At 38.4% G+C, this 14,993-nt stretch overlaps 1 protein-coding gene across 1 annotated transcript in view; it reads left to right on the top strand.

Moving 5' to 3' along the window:
- SUGCT (succinyl-CoA:glutarate-CoA transferase) overlaps positions 1-14,993 on the top strand; it is a 327,084-nt gene that overhangs the window by 175,586 nt on the left and 136,505 nt on the right. The gene's annotated exons all lie outside the window — the stretch shown is intronic.

Below are 14,993 nucleotides of genomic sequence, written 5' to 3'. Positions count from 1 at the left end.
CAGAGCAGCTGGATGACAGTATCCTACTGTAAGGGAAAACTGTCAACTGGACAGTTCTCTAGAAAATTCTAAAGCTTGTGAGTAGTGTTTAGTTTCCATCCAGTCCCAGGAAGCTGGATGTAGTCACATTGGCCACTCGGAGAAATAGATCAGGCTGTGATAAATCTCTCTGCTCATTACATGACCTGAAAGAAAAGACAGTTGATATATATATATATATATTTTAAATTGAAGCATTTCAGTAATTCTAGTTATTATAAACATGTCTGAACCTGCATCCATGAATACTTTCTGCACAAGGCTATTGCAGATTCATACACTTAATAGTATGAGACCATAGGAGTACAAAAGTATGTTTTGAACTGATACGGAGAACTGCTTAAAACAAATACTCATTGCCTCAAGAACTCTGCTCACTAATACATGGAAAAGATGGAAATGTAAACTGACAGCAGCCCATTCAAAGATCTTTCAAATTAACTTGTATTTGTCAATTTTAATAGCAGCAGCTACAGTAAGTACAACATAAACATGACAGGTCTGACCAGGATCTGGCCAGATGCTGATCTGAAGGACTGGTCCTGCCCCTGAGGTTTTACCAGGAATTCTCAGAATGCTAGAAGAAAAAACTCTTCTTCTTCTTGCAGTTCCCAGCTTCCAGACTGGGGAGAAAAAAAAAAAAAACATCTACCTGAAGATTACTTCTGACTTTGTCTGGGACTACAAGTGTCCTTTTCCATCCACTATTTATTTACATTTAGTAAAGCTCAAATGTAGCCTAGGATGTGGGCCAGTTACTGTAGTATTGCAGAATACTATTAGTCCATCTGACGCTTTAACAGCAGACAACCCCCTCTCTGTCATTCCTTCATAATGCACCTGGCCAGTTGTGCAATGCTAACCAATGAACAGCTGCTAACAATGAGGAAATTGTACTCATAAGAAGTAGCTCATGATCTGATGGTTATTCTCTTGGGAGAAATTGAAGCACTAGGGACTTTCTTCTTGCCTGGATTTTTTTTTTTTTTTTTTTTCCCTTCACTTGAAATAGTTGTCTCTGTATTGAATTAAACACTTTTATCTTCGCTGTTTATGACTTTGTGGAACTGGTTTCTTTAGAGGGAATCCATTTCCCCATAATTTCCTCTTTGCCTCCTCTGTTTCCTACTCAACCCCCACTCTGTTCATCTGGAAGGATTAAGGATTTTACAGCTGAGAAACAGCTAGGCATTGGGATTGCTATTTATAGTATGATTGATAACCTTTCCTGGCAGCAGTATTTGTCTGCATTGATGTTACTTAAATATGTGTGTGTGAATGGGGTGTATTTTACAAAAAGTGTATGCATGTAGTCTGTAATCGGTATATTCTCTAAAGGCATTCATTTACTGAGTGCCCTTCCAACAAACATCTTGTAGTACTTCGAAAAAAAAATAAAATTAAACCAAACAGGATATGAAAATTCTGTGCCAAAGAGCCAAGTCTTTTTAGGCGTGAGTGTAATTTAGCTAATAACATAAATTGTTTCATCTATGAAGGGAAGTCAGTTCTCTGGACTTGAGAAAATAAGCAGAAACATCTAAACTCTGATATTGTTTTAATTTGAGAAAGTCTGCCATCCTTCACAGCCTGAGTTAGACATATGCCTCTGGGAAAGCAGTCAAAGGAATCCATATAAATAATGAATGTAGTGAATCATTTTCTTCTAACTGTGAGATTCTTGCATTGACTTGTGTCTTCAATCTGGTAAAAACTTTTAAGCATAAACATTCAATTGAGAATGGCTAGACAGGAGTTAGAGAAGTAATGAGCAGTACTTATACCAGTCTAGGTCTGTGTAAAAGTTGCTTACAATATTTTTTTAATAACTTCAGTTGATTTGGATACTATCAGGGGACTATTAATTTATAAGCTCGTTATATTGGTACATATTTCTCTGTATGCTTCTCTGTTTCATTGTGAGGAGGATCCAACTGGAATACTCCGTCAATTTCATTTGTTATATTGAAGTATTTTTTTTTTACCATCTCACTGAATTTCTATACTGGCATAAGCTAAAACTGCTTCTGGCTTGGAAGTTTGTCCTGTTATAATACAAACAAATGTGTATGCTGTTCTGTATGAAAATATACAAGAAAGGATGATTTTAAAAAATCTGGCATAGTTGAAAGAGTTTTCATGAATGGATACAAAACAAGTGATCAGTACCAGACATTATTTGTCACTGTATTTAGCAATGGTCATGAGCTTTAGTAGAAAATCTATTAGGATTACTTCAAACACATCTCCTTTTCACTGTTCTTCATCTTGAAATAGCCTACAGCCCTCAATGAGCAGAAAGTTGAATAAAATTTTGGACGTTAACTCCCTTCGTACTTCATTCTGTAATGAGGAAAGAGGGATACCATTGAAGTTGTGCTCAAAATCTTGTCACTGGGATATCAATTGTAGAGTGATAGAATCGTAGAATGGCCCGGGATGAAAAGGACAACAATGATCATCTAGTTTCAGTCAGTGATAAATGGAAGTCATCTGAGTGGGCAGTGTTTGCCTGAAGGTCTTGATATTGTGCCCGCAGGCTGGATTTCTGTTAATTTGCTTGTTCCCATGACTTGTGAACCTGTGTGCCGCCAGTCCTGAAATAACTGTGAACACTTTATTCAGAAACTTGCACTAAATCTGACAAACTCATCCATAATTATGTCCACAGATCACAATATCTGAAAGCGTTCCTTATGAAAAACAAACTTTCTTGCAACAGCTCCAGCTACCTGTAAAATTGGAATTTCTGATCAGATCAACAGAACCTAAGAATATCTTGCTGTGACCAAGGAAGCAAGAACTAAAACCTAAAAATAATCATCCTAGGCCTATCTCTGTTGACAGGATTTGAGCCAGTCACAGAAAATGCATTTGAAGCCTTGAGGAAGTTCTGGCCTACCACATAGCTGATGAAAAATAATGAAGACCATCTGGCCTTCATAATAACTGAAATCATCTATGCCAACTTCAGAGAAGGCAGTGTTCCATCATTGCTAAGTAGTCTAGCTAATTTTGGAATATGTACATTTCATGCCAGTGCTCTTATAGTTTATACCCATCCTTCATCCCTTCTCATCTCATGCTCAGTCTTTGTTTCAGCAACACTATAATATAGTTGATGGCAACTCATTCTCTGTAGAACTTCAGTTCTCTTTGATCAAATATACAGTGAGGTGGCAGAAATTAAATTCTCACTAGATTAAAGACAAATATTCAGTTTCTTATTGCTAGATTTCAACCTCTGATTGATTTAAAATGCATATTGTATTCACAGCCCATGCAAGATAGTACAACATAGACTTATTATTTTGGGAGGTAAAATTTAGCATTTCAGTGGCTATGTCCTTTGCCTTGCCTGGATATCTTTCTGACATCTTTGTTATCCAGAACTTTCCAGCACAGTCAAACTCCACAGAAATGATGTTGTACAATTCAAGCCTGCACAGGGAGTTAGATACAATGTATTTCCTTTTAAATATTATTAATGATAATATACTTGAATTCTAGTGATTTAAATGAATCTTAGTAATTTCATTATAGATTCCTTATAGAGATTGACGTCTAATCTTAATTCTACTCTGACGGGTAGAAATATTTTGGAATTCTTCAGTCAGAATTCACTCTGCAAATACTGCTGGCTGGTGTGGAAAATGCAGCTGTTACTTTTGTTCTGAAAATACTAGTCCATGTGATGAATTTATCTGCTTCCTGTTATATGTATATATATATATATATATATATATAACATAAATGTAATTTTTCACACTGAAACTTTGAGAGGCTTTTTTTTCTGTCACATTAGACCAATGAAAAATAAAAATGGTCTGAATCCCATTAGCAATAAAGAGGTTATATATTTTTTATGTTGGCTTGCTTATTTGGTTTTATTTATTTATTTATTTATTTTATTTTGGAAAACATTTCACTACTGAAGACATTTTAAAATAGTTTTGGAAGGATGACATCCTCAGGATTCATATGGAAGGATTAAACTCGGGGTTATAATTATTTGTTAAGTGTATTTTATTTTCCGTAGATTACTGCATATAGAAATGAAATAATTAAGCCTTATCAAGTAGCAGCCCACCCCCAATCCACTTTTCATCTTGACGTGATTGACACAAACCACTTTCTTGTCTTCAGCATTTCTGCTTGCAAATTTTTCTGCTTCATGGGTCATTCCTATTGCCGTTTAGTTGCTATATTCATCTTCCTGCTCTCAGTTTCCTCAAGAGCTCATATTAAATATACACTATGATTCAGTTTATTTTTTCTGCCCTGTAAAGGTACTTTTTTACATATTCAAGCTCACTAATCTTCTTTGCTCATGCAGTTAGACCCACTAAAGTCAAGGAAACTGCTTATGTCAATAGGGGCATGCAAAATCAATCCTTAAGCATCCCAAGATATGAAATTCAATCTTGTTAGCACAAATCTGTTTGGGGATTTTATGTGAGAACCTCTATGCATCTGTCTAATCCCTAAGGTTTTTACATCATTTCTCTGAATTAAGTTAGTATAATCCACACATTTTTTTTTTTCCCTTCTCTCTTTTGTATCATGGGAGAGTTTAGTATTTTACTTAGAATAATTTTAAAGATCAATCTACAGCAAGTATCCTGAAAGAACTGCATAGTACATTATACTTAAGGGTATTTGGGAAAAACAAAACAAAACAAAAAACACACACACACAAAAACACATCTATTTGGTCACTGGTATTAAAATAAAATGATCTCCTCAAGAAATTGATGGTGAATTTTAAAGACTGACAGGAACCTAGCACCTCCTTTAAATTAAGTGTAATTAAAGGCCCCTGCGCATGGCAGAGGTGTTGATGTGGATGGTCTTGTAATGTCCAATTGAAGACAAACAGTTTACTTTCTATCATTGTAATATTAAATTGTTTGCATGAAGCAATGTATCTCAATGTATCTTCAAGGATAGACATCAGAAAGTAGCTTCTAATCCTGTTAATGTGAGAGGTAAATTTTTTATTGACTTTTTACTAAACAAACTTCATTTTTAACCAGTTGAAGTTGGCATCATTTTAAAATACAGTTAAATAAAGCTGCCTAAGATAAATATTACTCTTCAGTAGTAGGAACAAAGTACAGCTTTTGTAATTGAATTCGAACAAACACTTGAAAATAACTTGTTTTGTTCCACAGTCTAACCAATCAACATGAGCATATATGAAACTGAGATGAATTCATGCATACATGCTAAATTTTTATCAGTGATCTAGTATTACTATTTGTGAAGTAGGAGGTAAGATGTACCCAGGATATGAACCATAGAGCTACCCAACTAATAGCAGGGCAAAAACAATCCTTGAGAAATTGCACCACTCCACTGCACAAAGTACATTTCTGGAAAGCTTTGGGAACCTGTTGAGTAGCGGTCAAAAGTATAGTGATACATATACTTATGAAACAGTTACAGAAGGTCGAGAGAAACAATGAACACTGCTAAGCAAAGGCTTTAAAAACCAACATACGTTTATGATTGGAAAGGAAGTAGTGTCAATTGTTGGTGAAAGGATAGAATTCTTGAGATTTTTTCATAAGTCTTATCATCAGATGATATCATCATACAGTCACGATCTTTCTTTTGACCCCCCAAAGGAGCAAGTTTCATCTTACAACTTACTCTTGAGGTCCGTTTCAGCCAAACATTTGCTCTGCTTTAATTCACATACAGGTTAGAGAATGAGCCATCACTGAACAGATTTTGAGATACCGATCTGGCAACAGTTTGCCTCATTTCTCATTATTTTCCTGTCATTTTGTTATGATGTGTTTTTAAGAACATCCAGCTTTTTCTTTCAGGAAAACCACTTCCTCATGCAAAGTAGAACATGCAGACCTGATTTATTTCTCATTTCAGCTGCAAGTATGTTGATTTGTATTTAGTAGAGTTAACATCTTTTTTTCTTTTTTCCTTCTATCTGTATTACAGGCCAGACCGGCATTCATAGTAGTACACATGAAAATGAAGGGGGGCTGTGAGGGAGAATTTTGTTCCATTTTAACACCATCTATGGGATCCATGTGTAAGTTTAGACTTTGCAACTCATACACACTCCTTCAGAGGAAAGTACTCACCATGCTCACTTATTCTCCTTTATGCAATATCAGTCAAATACTTTCTTAGTCTACAGTCTCTGTTTAATATAATACAAAAGGGACTGCATGCTGTGGTTGCTTATCATAGCAGAGAATTAGATTTTATGATGTAGAAACCCCTTCCCTCTGTTCTGCTGAACAGTCCTTTTTTGTCAGATGTGTTGAGAAGACCATTCTGCTTTATGTAAAAAACATCTACTGCAATATTCACTGCTTTTGCATGATGTAGTGACTGTTCTGCTTGTTCTATCATCTTCCAGCCTCCTTTGGATGTGCTGGTTTTAGGTTTCTTAGGTCTCATAGTGGGAGAGCAGGTTCCCTAGTGTTGTGGTTTAAAACAGCAAGTGGCCAAGCACTTGCTCACTCCCTGCCCCTCCCAATGGGCTGGGGAAGAGAACAAAAACAAATGAAAAAAAAACAACACAAAACAGAACTTGAGGTTGAGACAAAACCACTCACTAAGGTAGAGGAAAGGAAAAAAGAAAACAATTATGATAAATATATACACAATAAAAATGTGTGCAACAAGTGATAAACAACTGCCCACCGCCCACTGACCCCAATGCTCAGCTAACCCACAAGCAGCAAAAGAAAGCGCTGAACTCTCACCTCTTTCAAAACTCCCTCCTCTTGATGTTGTATGGTGTGGGATATCCCTTTGGCCTGTTTAAATTAGCTGTCCTAATTTTGTTCTCTCTCAGCTCCTTGGGACCTTCACTAAGAATAGCCTTGGCTCTGTACAGTACCTCTTAGCAGCAACTATGAATGTAGGTGTGCTAACCAACATCATTTTTCTCCTAGAACCAAAACATAGCATTATGCCAGATACCATGAAGAAAGCAATTTTATCCCAGCTGAAACTGAGACACTGAGGACCTGTTCTTGGTTGTAGACTTTTGACCATAAAATGCTCATTCCTACTGATGACTATTGATATTTTTCTGGGAAATGAAAAACAGACCAGCTCTTAGATGGGTATGCCAGTGGCTGTTTCTTGTGTCTGAATACTCACTGTCTTCAAAATGTGAGGGTTTGTCACTCAGATTCTCAGATTGATACATCTCGAAGCATTCTCCAAAATACTCAAAAGAGAAGCTTTTCTGGATTATTTCTTTCAAAGGTTGGATTAATACTCCTCTTCTAGCTATTGTTTACTTCTTTGAGCAAGCAGTATTTGGTTTTTATTTCAAACGGCTCCTCTTCCAGGCTCAGGATCGGTGCGTCCCTGTAACTAAGAAGTCAGGAAAAGGTGCCAGGAGACCTGCGTGGATGAGTAAGGAACTCATGTGCAAGCTCCGCAGAAAGAAGAAAGTACACGATATGTGGAAAAAGGGTCTGGCCACTTGGGAACAATATAAGAATGTAGTCAGGGACTGCCGAGATGCGACCAGGAAGGCTAAAGCCCACCTGGAGCTGAATCTAGCTAAGGAGATAAAGGATAATAAAAAAGGGTTTTTTAAGTACATTAACAGCAAAAGGAAGGCTAGGGAGAATGTAGGCCCCATACTAAGTGAGGGGGGTGTTCTGGTAACGGGGGATGCTGAGAAGGCGGAAATACTGAACGCCTTCTTTGCCTCTGTCTTTAGTGAAAGGGCTCTCCCCCAGGAATCCCAGTCCCCGGTGGTTGATGAGAGAATCTGGGGAATGGGAGATTTCCCTTTAGTCAGGGAAGAGGTGGTCCGTGAGTGCTTAGGAAACATTAATGTCCATAAATCCATGGGACCTGATGGGGTGCACCCGCGGGTGCTGAGAGAGCTGGCGGAGGTTATTGCTAAGCCGCTCTCTGTAATTTTTCAAAGGTCTTGGAGAACTGGGGAGGTGCCTGAAGACTGGAGGATGGCCAATGTCACCCCAGTCTTCAAAAAGGGCAAGAAGGATGACCCGGGTAATTATAGGCCAGTCAGCCTCACCTCTGTCCCAGGGAAGGTGATGGAACAGCTTGTGCTGGATGCCATCTCCAGACAACTGGGAGAAAAGGAGGTTATCAGGAGTACTCAGCATGGGTTCACCAAGGGGAGGTCGTGCTCGACCAACCTGGTGGCCTTTTATGAAGATGTCACTAGCTGGGTGGACGGGGGGAGAGCGGTAGATGTAGTCTACCTTGATTTCAGTAAGGCTTTTGATACGGTCCCCCATGACATCCTTATAACAAAGCTGAGGAAGTATGGGATAGATGAGTGGACGGTGAAGTGGATCGAGAATTGGCTGACTGGCAGAGTGCAGAGGGTTGTCGTTGGCGGTGCGGTGTCTGGCTGGAGGCCTGTGACTAGTGGTGTCCCCCAGGGGTCTGTGCTGGGTCCAGTCTTGTTCAACATCTTCATCAACGACCTTGATGAGGGGATAGTGGCCACCCTCAGCAAGTTTGCTGATGACACGAAGCTGGGAGGATTGGCTGACACGCCTGAAGGCTGTGCGGCCATTCAGAGAGACCTGGACAGGCTGGAGAGCTGGGCAGTAAGAAACCGGATGAGGTTTAACATAAGCAAGTGTAGAGTCTTGCATCTCGGTAGAAATAATTGCATACACCAGTACAGGTTGGGGGAAGACCTGCTGGAGAGGAGCTCTGCTGAGAGGGACCTGGGCGTCCTGGTGGACGACAGGTTGGCCATGAGCCAGCAGTGTGCCCTTGTAGCCAAAAAGGCCAATGGCATACTGGGGTGCATTAAAAAGAGCATGGCCAGCAGGTCGAGGGAGGTGATCCTCCCCCTCTTCTCTGCCCTGGTGAGGCCTCATCTGGAATACTGTGTCCAGTTCTGGGCTCCCCAGTACAAAAAAGACAGGGATCTCTTGGAAAGAGTCCAGCGGAGGGCCACAAAGATGGTGAAGGGCCTGGACCATCTCCCCTACGAGGAGAGACTTAGGGAACTGGGTCTGTTTAGCCTTGAGAAAAGAAGGCTGAGAGGGGACTTGATCCAGGTTTATAAATACCTGAGGTGTGGGAGCTATAGTGGCGAGGCTGGTCTCTTTTCAGTAGTGCGTGGGGACAGGACTAGGGGCAACGGGCTGAAACTCCAGCATAGGAAGTTCCGCACGAATGTGCGCAAGAACTTCTTTACAGTGAGGGTGACGGAGCACTGGAACAGGCTGCCCAGGGAGGTGGTGGAGTCTCCTTCTCTGGAGATATTCAAGACCCGCCTGGACGCCTACCTGTGCGACGTGGTGTAGGGAGCCTGCTTTGGCAGGGGGGTTGGACTCGATGATCTCTAGAGGTCCCTTCCAACCCCTATAATTCTGTGATTCTGTGATTCTGTGATTCTGTGGTTTCTAGCTGTTTGGCATGCTGTACTTGCTGTAAAGATAATCGGAATATCTGTGATCAGTTTCTACACATTTTTGAGAAATACAGATATGCAAAAAGAAAGGAGGCAAATTTATTTCTGAGGCTAAAGAAATAAGACAAGTGTCTGAGATTAAAAATGATGGGGTTTGTTACAGCTTAGACTTTCTGTTCTTCTGAAGTTTCTTTTATTTCCACATGGAAAGTAGTTTCTCTGGAAACGGAGATAGACCTGAACCAAAGTGATTGATAACAGTGTTTCCCACCTGTACATTTTGTATATAGAAATGAAATTTCAAACAGATTTTTTTTCGTATGTCTCTGTCATTGAAAGTTGCTCTGTTTGTGCATGGATTTTATTGTTTGTCTCCTGTAGTTAGTTAAGTCTAATAATTGTTTTGTTCTTCTTTCCATTATTCTACTTATTATTTCTCTATATGGAGGGCAGTGGAGTTTTGTTTTTGCATTGCAGTAAACAAAAGACAAATGCTGAGAGTTGAAATGCAGTGAATGACAGAACTGCATCCAAGTAAGCCATTATTGTACACTTACGTTGTTTACTTTAAAGCCAAGTGGTTGCATGTTAGCTCTTCAGCTGTGATTTTTTGGAGAACTTCTGAAACTGACATTTGCTTTTGCAAAGTAGCATACATTAGATGAGTTCAGAAATGAGCAATGAATAGATCTGGGACATGCTACAAGATATCACACATTTTGAAGGTATTTTTCCAGAACTAAATAGAGAGCAGGTAGGTCAGGAATCTGGTAGGATGACCACTCCGTTCTTTGTCTTCCTCATTGTTAGATCTCATTTAAGGATTATCTTTATGCAAAGTGTTTTTACATTTGGAGCTCTGATTACTCGAAGACTTCTGCCAACATGTACTTAGCTGTCAGTGCTCAGCTCCTGGTGTGGGGTGCAGCTGAAACCACCTTTGTACCTCACACATTGGAGAATGAGACTTAAAAGTGACATTTCCTATCCCCCAGTATGCTCCCTCAAGCACAGGGAATCTTCCCCACCAGCATAAGCTGGGTTTCCTCTTCTTTCTCATCACTAAGTAAAACCACAAACAGAACTGCTCTATTCAAGGAATGCTTTTGACACCTTTCTTTCAAGCAAGACTACAGAAAAAGTAAAGCATCAAGCACATCATTCAGCACTGTGAATTTGTAAGAAGATTTAGAAAAAGCCATCTTACTTCTTACAGGCTTCTTTTTTAATAACTTTTTACGGGTCTCAATATTATGATATTTCAAAGACATTTTAATATACAGGCAGTCATTTGTACGGGCATGAGAATACGATACTTATGATCATATATTGGCAACTAGGTGCAAGTTAGATTATGCAGAGGGAAGAATTTGATGTTAAAAGGCATTCTAGGTTTTAAATATTAATGTTTACCAGTAGGTGTTGTATTCTCCAGGATTCCATTTACTGCAGTGTTTCTCTTTGCATTGTAACACCAACTTGAGTTGAAAATTATCCAGATATTCAAAACTTATTTTTGGTCTCCTTCAGCTCCTAAGTATCAACAGACTTGTAATTACATACTCTTTTTTTTTAATGTATGGTGACCCCCTAAGCTATTTATGCAGAATAATTTTGAAACTGTGTGCTAACCTTTCAGGCTTTGGATGTATTTGATGTGCTGACAGATGTGGTGTGATACCAGAGGTGGCAGGAGCCATAGGCTTGTAGATGTAGGCTTGGCCCTTTATTTGGTCTATTACATGCCAAATACTGAAAATCTGTTGTCATGTTGGTATAAAAACATTGAATGTGCATTTCCTTGTTGATTCTGAAAGGGCCAAGTATTTACATGATAGTTCTTTTTCTTGGGGTCAGTTATTGGATAAAGTCTTCCGTGTCTCTAAGAGATGGCTGATATTTTTCAAGACAGGGTTTAAATATTACTACTTACTGCTGTGAAAGACTTATTAATACGCTCATTGCTACATTAGTCTTTCGGGGACTATTCATATGGGGGTTACTTGAGCAACGTCAAACTTTTATGAATAATACATGTATTCATTTTGAATGGAAGATACTTTCTGGCATGCTCCCAAGGCATGAAAACATGTCAAAACTATCTTCATTTATTTGCAGAATCCACCATTTAAAAGCACAGGTTCATTACTGCCTTGTACATTGTATGCTCTTTCAATCCTCAACAGGGTGAAAATATCAGCTAAGTAAGCAAGTTGTACAAACTTCAGGATATCATCAAAGCGTGGAGAGGACCAAATGGGTGTTCAAACAAGTAGAGTTGTACTCCAGGCAAAATTCAAATAGTACATCAGTTGTATTCCTCTTGAGGCCAATAAATGTCATTTGAAAATGAACTGGTATTTGACACTTTAGGGAGTTGTCCTCTCTCTGAGTATATTCCAGTGCAGTATGACCATTTAGGGCTGTTCTCATGTATGAATACATTTGGCATTTGAAGAATAGCTCTTATATCTGTCTGGATATTTATTAGCAGTTCTTTTTCGCATTATTTTGAGATTCGTATCTGATATTAAGTTTGTATAAGCCATCTTGGATGATTTTTGTTAAACTAAGTTGCAAAACGGCTGCAAATGCTGCTTTTTCACATTCTTACCAGATCACAGATTATTCTTGTCACCATATCTTTTGACAGAAAAGAAGCAGTAACTCAGCCACTTATTTATGTTGGGAGAAAAGAACATTTTCTGCATTTTCCTCACTGCTGAAAGAAATAATTCCTCCCTTGTTTCATGAAATCTTACTGCTTTTGCAACTTTTAGATTTACAAAATAAAACGCCTCTGGAGTTTTTCACAGTGACTTTGATGGGATTTTGAAAGGATGCAATAATTTGTTCAACTTTCACAGGAAAAAGTCCACGTGCACTTAACCTCTAAATCAGAACAACTTTCCAAAGATTGGCTTAGATTCACAAGCTGGTCTTCATTGACCAATACTGCTAGAAAACAACACCTGGGAGTGAGTCTCATCTGCACATAAAGTCAGAAGCACTTTTGCACACTTTTGTTTCAGAAGGGCCTTTTTAATTATCTTTATTTGTTCCATTCTTCCATTCTTGCAGATCTTTTTTGAACAGAATTGCTTGCTTGTGGTTTCTCTGGGTTTTCTTTCCATTTAGTTTCAAGTTCATACTCTAACTGATGATCCATAATGATTCATATCTTTAGTGTCATGTATCATTCAATGCCCCAACTTTTCTTAAAAGAGGGAGAGAAAGTAACTAGTGTCTGTCATCTTACAAACTACTATTACATTTTCTGTTTTCCTAAAGCACTTGGTAAAAATACAGCTAATCAGTGCAACAGGTAGGTGTTGAAAAGCTTGAGGGAGAATGATACACTGATCATTGCCATCTCATTCCTAGTCTGCTCCTGTGCATCAGTTTATATGCCACTGCTGGCCAGTCTTTCTCGTAAGTGGGCCTTTCTCACAAGGTCCTACTCCTTGCCCAATTTTCTGTAATTTGTCTACAGACATTGTTTTTCTCATATACAGCAACAGTATAGCAACTACAAGCCTTGTCATGTTTAAACTGTTGTGGCTATTCTTGCTGTGAAATGTCATCTCAGCACTCTCAGTGTCTCTTAATTTCAATCTGCTTGAAGTGCTTTTTGTGCCTCGCATTAAGCCAAAAATATTTCTTTTGATACTCGACCCCATTGATTACTGACAGCCCAGTTCTGCTTTACTTTCTGATGTTGTGTAACACTATACCACTCAAAAATTCTATTTCAAACAATGTGACTGCCTAGCATGGATCCTGCAGGCCATAGCCATGTGAAGCAGAGTTCTGTTTCACAAGTGGTCCCTTTGAAGTCAGTTGAGTTACACATGCTTACATCATGTCTGAACTTGGCCCACTGTGTTTACAACATGCATATTTGATACTGCACAGTGGGTGTACATAGCTTTCAAAATAATAAAATCTTTATTACTTTGAGGAGTGTGCACATTAAAGAACAGATTTTCATTTACACGAAGGCTCCATATACTCTGTTGGCTATGCAAATAGCCTTAAAGCAAGCATAAATTCAACTAAAGACCCATGGAAAATCCGTTTTCACAGCCAAAGTTGTGTAAAATAGTGCTGCATGTAAACTGAAATACAACTATTCCCAAAAGAGTTATTATAATGTCGAGTCAATATTTTCACATTTCTTTTTTCTTTTTGTTTTCCAGTCTTTTTTTTTCCAGTGAAAATTACTATTAACTTTTTATTTTTAATGTATATTACACCATCTTACAGTAAATCTTTTATGATGAGCAGCTGACCTGTTTTATCCCCAAGAGTTTCAAATCAAATGTTAGCACTTTTTCTACTTACCTGTTTTTCTACCTCATGAAACAGTAAAAAGTCTGCTTATTCCTTGAATCACTCTGAAGAAGTAAAAGCAAAAAGTATTAAGCCAAATACATAATGTCAATTGGAATGTTTTGTTTGGGCTCATGGTTTGTAACATGCATACAAACATACTTTGCATATGTGAAAGGTAGAAGTGGACTTCTGTGTCTAAAGCTTCTCTAATCTGTTTTTGTTTTTTTTTTTTTCTCTTTGCTTTCAAGCTACAGATCCAGCTGCATAAATAAGGATATGGAAATAATCTCCTGAAGCTTATGTTTCTGCATATAAAATAATGAACAGCTAGAATCAGTAGAAATGTATTTGCTGCTACCTTGCAAGAAAGTGTTAATGAACGTAGATCATGTTGCATTTAAAACACAGGATAGGAACTTAGATAATCTGGATATATTTCCCAACTGCAGCAAATTCCTTGCCTTGATAATCTGCATACCTACCTGTTGATCTGTCAATCTGTCTGCCTACATGGTTATCCGTCTGTGTTGCAAAAGTGTTGTAAGAGTAACACCACTTATACTTCCAATACAAGGATCTGCCTAATAGTTGTATGAAATTTCTAGGGGGGGGAAGAAAGTATTTTCTGCTATTATTAGAAAACTCTCAGACTTTTTATGTTATTCATCCACATGAGAAAGAGGAAATGGCAGTTGGAAATCTCAGGGGAGAACACATTTATATGAAATCTATCCATGTCTGTCCAATCATGTTCAAAGACAATTTAGCAAGGAGATTTTCTGTTTTGGCATAGGATATTTTCTTTCTTTTGGACAGAATAGTGTAATATTTATGCAGTGGATCCACACAGAGATAATTTACAGCTTTCCAGTATTATTCCTGAGTGCATCCTTCTCATCTTCTTCCTTTTTCTTTTTAACTGGGAAAACAAACAGTGTATTGGAAATTTTTCTTTATGTCCTGTAGGCTACACTTAACCACTGATGTTTTGGCAATTTGTGTTTTTAATGGATAGAGGGTTTTCCTTCTGGGTCATTTTCACAGAACAACTTAGGTTGTCCAAACATATTCTGAAATACATCGGAGAGTACAATTTCAAAACATGCATGCCTACGGCCAAAGTATGGGTAACACATGAAATTTTGTTCCATTCCATGAACAAACCACTGTTTTGTGGTATAATGCAAAACATATCTAAGCAGTTTAGATCACTATC

Source organism: Excalfactoria chinensis, chromosome 2 (assembly GCF_039878825.1).
Source record: "Excalfactoria chinensis isolate bCotChi1 chromosome 2, bCotChi1.hap2, whole genome shotgun sequence".
NCBI classification, from domain to species: domain Eukaryota; kingdom Metazoa; phylum Chordata; class Aves; order Galliformes; family Phasianidae; genus Excalfactoria; species Excalfactoria chinensis.
Note: the sequence above shows the minus strand (reverse complement) of the source record. Positions and strands in the feature narration are given on the sequence as shown.